Consider the following 6,816-nt stretch of genomic DNA (forward strand, 5'->3'; position numbering starts at 1 on the left):
ATGCGAAACTTTTTTGTATGTATTGTTTCTCCTAATTCCTGACGGTTTTAAGTCAATTTTGAAAATGGTCAAAAACGTATTTTTGCAGTAATTTCTACAAACTTTATCGGAATGAGGCAAATAATATACCGTTGAAAAGCTACGGAAAATGCGGAACTTTTTCATGTTGATGGTTTTCTCTGATTCCTAGCCGTTTTCAAGTAATTTCGAAAACGGCAGGATCATTCGTTCTGCCTCTATCACGAAACAGATTCTTCAAAAATGCACCGCGTGAAGAACTTGAACTTCTCAGCATGTCTACTTGAACTTCACTCTGTTTTCGACGTGCTTTTTTTTGCTCGCAGATCTCCATCCACTACTCGTAGTTCTTCATCCACTCCCCGGAATTCAGTGAGTGATATACTGATGGAAAGCTGCTATAAACACACAACTTTCCCGTGTTGATCATTTTTTAATACTCGCGACGGTTTGAAAAGTTTTTCATCTGAAATACATTCAGTGTAGTAGTTGAACTTCCTGCTGTTTTCACGTTGAACTTCTGTGATGTATTTTTCTTTGTAATTTTCTCATCCATTCGTTAGTGTTACACAAATGATTTTTTTATACAAACCCTCTCACAATAATTTTTTTTAACTTTCTCCTACGGAGGAATTGAACAGTTGAACTTACACAAATGATATTCCTACCGTTTTGAAGTAAATTAGGAAATGACGAGATCATGATTTATGCCTTCATCGCGAATGGAAATGCACTGCGTGAAGTAGCTGAACTTCTCAGGCATGTTTGTTTGAACTTCACTCTATTTTTGACGTGTTGTCTTTTGGCCGTAACTCTCAAACCACTTACCGGAATTGAGAAATTGATGCACCGATGGAAAGTTTGTTGAAAACACTCAACTATTTCGTGTTGATCAGTTTTTTATACTTGCGATGGTTAAAAAAAATTAATGCGTAAAAATGTGTTTTAATGGTATACAGAAAAGTTTTAAACCATTCGTCGGAATATAGCATACAATATGTTGGGTTTCGTAGTAATTTCAAAAAAAATCCTACGCTCACGCAAGATCATAGTGATGTATAGCAACGAGAGGGGGAGAGTGTGGATCTACGTACCCTTGTAGATCGACAACGGAAGCGTTTGGTTGATGTAGTCGTATGTCTCCACGGCCCGACCGATCAAGCACCGAAACTACGGCACCTCCGAGTTCTAGCACACGTTCAGCTCGATGACGATCCCCGGACTCCGATCCAGCAAAGTGTCGGGGAAGAATTCCGTCAGCACGACGGCGTGGTGACGATCTTGATGTGCTACTGCCGCAGGGCTTCGCCTAAGCACCGCTACAATATTATCGAGGACTATGGTGGAAGGGGGCACCGCACACGGCTAAGAATATGATCACGTGGATCAACTTGTGTTTCTCTGGGGTGCTCCTGCCTCCGTATATAAAGGCTCAAGGGGGGGTGCGGCCGGCCTAGGAGAGGCGCGCCAGGAGGAGTCCTACTCCCTCTGGGAGTAGGATTCCCCCCCCCCCCAATCCTAGTTGGAATAGGATTCGCGGAGGGGGGAAAAGAGAGAGGGGGGCCGGCCCCCTCTCCTTGTCCTATTCGGACCAAGGGAGGGGAGGGGCGCGCGGCCCATCTTGGGCTGCCCCTTCTCTTTTCCACTAAGGCCCACTTAGGCCCATATAGCTCCCGGGGGGGTTCCGGTAACCTCCCGGTACTCCGGTAAAATCCCGATTTCACCCGGAACACTTCCGATATCCAAACATAGGCTTCCAATATATCAATCTTTATGTCTCGACCATTTTGAGACTCCTCGTCATGTCCGTGATCACATCCGGGACTCCGAACAACCTTCGGTACATCAAAATGCATAAACTCATAATATAACTGTCATCGTAACCTTAAGCGTGCGGACCCTACGGGTTCGAGAACAATGTAGACATGACCGAGACACATCTCCGGTCAATAACCAATAGAGGAACCTAGATGCTCATATTGGCTCCTACATATCCTACGAAAATCTTTTATCGGTCAGACCGCATAACAACATACGTTGTTCCCTTTGTCATCGGTATGTTACTTGCCCGAGATTCGATCGTCGGTATCCCATACCTAGTTCAATCTCGTCACCAGAAAGTCTCTTTACTCGTTCTGTAATACATCATCCCGCAACTAACTCATTAGCTGCAATGCTTGCAAGGCTTTAAGTGATGTGCGGCCTAGAGATACCTCTCCGACAATCGGAGTGACAAATCCTAATCTTGAAATACGCCAACCCAACATGTACCTTTGGAGACACCTGTAGAGCTCCTTTATAATCACCCAGTTACGTTGTGACGTTTGGTAGCACACAAAGTGTTCCTCTGGCAAACGGGAGTTGCATAATCTCATAGTCATAGGAACATGTATAAGTCATGAAGAAAGCAATAGCAACATACTAAACGATCGGGTGCTAAGCTAATGGAATGGGTCATGTCAATCAGATCATTCAACTAATGATGTGATCTTGTTAATCAAATGACAACTCTTTGTCCATGGTTAGGAAACATAACCATCTTTGATTAACAAGCTAGTCTAGTAGAGGCATACTAGTGACACTCTGTTTGTCTATGCATTCACACATGTATTATGTTTCCGGTTAATACAATTCTAGCATGAATAATAAACTTTTATCATGATGTAAGGAAATAAATAATAACTTTATTATTGCCTCTAGGGCATATTTCCTTCAGTCTCCCACTTGCACTAGAGTCAATAATCTAGATTACAAAGTAATGATTCTAACACCCATGGAGCCTTGGTGCTGATCATGTTTTGCTCGTGGAAGAGGCTTAGTCAACGGGTCTGCAACATTCAGATCCGTATGTATCTTGCAAATCTCTATGTCTCCCACCTGGACTAGATCCCGGATGGAATTGAAGCATCTCTTGTTGTGCTTGGTTCTCTTGTGAAATCTAGATTCCTTCGCCAAGGCAATTGCACCAGTATTGTCACAAAAGATTTTCATTGGACCCGATGCACTAGGTACGACACCTAGATCGGATATGAACTCCTTCATCCAGACTCCTTCATTTGCTGCTTCCGAAGCAGCTATGTATTCCGCTTCACACGTAGATCCCGCCACAACGCTTTGTTTAGAACTGCACCAACTGACAGCTCCACCATTTAATGTAAACACGTATCCGGTTTGCGTTTTAGAATCGTCCGGATCAGTGTCAAAGTTTGCATCAACGTAACCGTTTACGATGAGCTCTTTGTCACCTCCATATACGAGAAACATATCCTTAGTCCTTTTCAGGTACTTCAGGATGTTCTTGACCGCTGTCCAGTGATCCACTCCTGGATTACTTTGGTACCTCCCTGCTAGATTTATAGCAAGGCACACATCAGGTCTGGTACACAGCATTGCATACATGGTAGATCCTATGGCTGAAGCATAGGGAACATCTTTCATCTTCTCTCTATCTTCTGCAGTGGTCGGGCATTGAGTCCGACTCAACTTCACACCTTGTAACACAGGCAAGTACCCTTTCTTTGCTTGATCCATTTTGAACTTCTTCAAAATCTTGTCAAGGTATGTGCTTTGTGAAAGTCCAATTAAACGTCTCGATCTATCTCTATAGATCTTTATGCCTAATATGTAAGCAGCTTCACCGAGGTCTTTCATTGAAAAACTCTTATTCAAGTGTCCCTTTATGCTATCCAGAAATTCTATATCATTTCCAATCAGTAATATGTCATCCACATATAATATCAGAAATGCTACAGAGCTCCCACTCACTTTCTTGTAAATACAGACTTCTCCAAAAGTCTGTATAAAACCAAATGCTTTGATCACACTATCAAAGCGTTTATTCCAACTCCGAGATGCTCGCACCAGTCCATAAATGGATCGCTGGAGCTTGCACACTTTGTTAGCTCCCTTTGGATCGACAAAACCTTCTGGTTGCATCATATACAACTCTTCTTCCAGAAATCCATTCAGGAATGCAGTTTTGACATCCATCTGCCAAATTTCATAATCATAAAATGCGGCAATTGCTAACATGATTCGGACAGACTTAAGCATCGCTACGGGTGAGAAGGTCTCATCGTAGTCAATCCCTTGAACTTGCCGAAACCATTTTGCGATAAGTCGAGCTTTGTAGACAGTAATATTACCGTCGGCGTCAGTCTTCTTCTTGAAGATCCATTTATTCTCAATTGCTTGATGATCATTGGGCAAGTCAACCAAAGTCCATACTTTGTTCTCATACATGGATCCCATCTCAGATTTTATGGCTTCAAGCCATTTTGCGGAATCTGGGCTCACCATCGCTTCTTCATAGTTCGTAGGTTCGTCATGATCTAGTAGCATGACTTCCAGAACAGGATTACCGTACCACTCTGGTGCGGATCTTACTCTGGTTGATCTACGAGGTTCAGTAGTATCTTGTTCTGAAGTTTCATGATCATCATCATTAGCTTCCTCACTAATTGGGTAGGTGTCACAGAAACAGTTTTCTGTGATGTACTACTTTCCAATAAGGGAGCGGGTACAGTTACCTCGTCAAGTTCTACTTTCCTCCCACTCACTTCTTTCGAGAGAAACTCCTTCTCTAGAAAGTTTCCGAACTTAGCAACAAAAGTCCTGCCTTCGGATCTGTGATAGAAGGTGTATCCAATAGTCTCCTTTGGATATCCTATGAAGACACATTTCTCCGATTTGGGTTCGAGCTTATCAGGTTGAAGCTTTTTCACATAAGCATCGCAGCCCCAAACTTTCAGAAACGACAACTTTGGTTTCTTGCCAAACCATAGTTCATAAGGCGTCGTCTCAACGGATTTTGATGGTGCCCTATTTAACGTGAATGCGGCCGTCTCCAAAGCATAACCCCAAAACGATAGCGGTAAATCAGTAAGAGACATCATAGATCGCACCATATCTAGTAAAGTACGATTACGACGTTCGGACACACCATTACGCTGTGGTGTTCCGGGTGGCGTGAGTTGCGAAACTATTCCGCATTGTTTCAAATGTACACCAAACTCGTAACTCAAATATTCTCCTCCACGATCAGATCGTAGAAACTTTATTTTCTTGTTACGATGATTTTCAACTTCACTTTGAAATTCTTTGAACTTTTCAAATGTTTCAGACTTATGTTTCATTAAGTAGATATACCCATATCTGCTTAAATCATCTGTGAAGGTGAGAAAATAACAATATCCGCCACGAGCCTCAATATTCATCGGACCACATACATCAGTATGTATGATTTCCAACAAATCTGTTGCTCTCTCCATAGTACCAGAGAACGGCGTTTTAGTCATCTTGCCCATGAGGCACGGTTCGCAAGTACCAATTGATTCATAATCAAGTGGTTCCAAAAGTCCATCAGTATGGAGTTTCTTCATGCGCTTTACACCGATATGACCTAAACGGCAGTGCCACAAATAAGTTGCACTATCATTATCAACTCTGCATCTTTTGGCTTCAACATTATGAATATGTGTGTTACTACTATCGAGATTCAATAAGAATAGACCACTCTTCAAGGGTGCATGACCATAAAAGATATTACTCATAAAAATAGAACAACCATTATTCTCTGATTTAAATGAATAACCGTCTCGCATCAAACAAGATCCAGATATAATGTTCATGCTTAACGCTGACACCAAATAACAATTATTTAGGTCTAATATTAATCCCGAAGGTAGATGTAGAGGTAGCGTGCCGACCGCGATCACATCGACTTTGGAACCGTTTCCCACGCGCATCGTCACCTCGTCCTTAGCCAATCTTCACTTAATCCGTAGTCCCTGTTTCGAGTTGCAAATATTAGCAACAGAACCAGTATCAAATACCCAGGTGCTACTGCGAGCATTAGTAAGGTACACATCAATAACATGTATATCACGTATACCTTTGTTCACCTTGCCATCCTTCTTATCCGCCAAATACTTGGGGCAGTTCCGCTTCCAGTGACCAGTCTGCTTGCAGTAGAAGCACTCAGTTTCAGGCTTAGGTCCAGACTTGGGTTTCTTCTCTTGAGCAGCAACTTGCTTGCTGTTCTTCTTGAAGTTCCCCTTCTTCTTCCCTTTGCCTTTTTTCTTGAAACTAGTGGTCTTGTTGACCATCAACACTTGATGCTCTTTTTTGATTTCTACCTCCGCAGCTTTCAGCATTGCGAAGAGCTCAGGAATAGTCTTATTCATCCCTTGCATATTATAGTTCATCACGAAGCTCTTGTAGCTTGGTGGCAGTGATTGGAGAATTCTGTCAATGACGCAATCATCTGGAAGATTAACTCCCATTTGAATCAAGTGATTATTATACCCAGACATTTTGAGTATATGCTCACTGACAGAACTGTTCTCCTCCATCTTGCAGCTATAGAACTTATTGGAGACTTCATATCTCTCAATCCGGGCATTTGCTTGAAATATTAACTTCAACTCCTGGAACATCTCATATGCTCCATGACATTCAAAACGTCGTTGAAGTCCCGGTTCTAAGCCGTAAAGCATGGCACACTAAACTATCGAGTAGTCATCAGCTTTGCTCTGCCAGATGTTCACAACATCTGGTGTTGCTCCAGTAGCAGGCCTGGCACCCAGCGGTGCTTCCAGGACGTAATTCTTCTGTGCAGCAATGAGGATAATCCTCAAGTTACGGACCCAGTCCGTGTAATTGCTACCATCATCTTTCAACTTTGCTTTCTCAAGGAACGCATTAAAATTCAACGGAACAACAGTACAGGCCATTTATCTACAATCATACATAAACAAGCAAGATACTATCAGGTACTAAGTTCATGATAAATTTAGG

The sequence above is a fragment of the Triticum dicoccoides genome, chromosome 5A (assembly GCF_002162155.2).
Source record: "Triticum dicoccoides isolate Atlit2015 ecotype Zavitan chromosome 5A, WEW_v2.0, whole genome shotgun sequence".
Lineage (NCBI taxonomy): Eukaryota > Viridiplantae > Streptophyta > Magnoliopsida > Poales > Poaceae > Triticum > Triticum dicoccoides.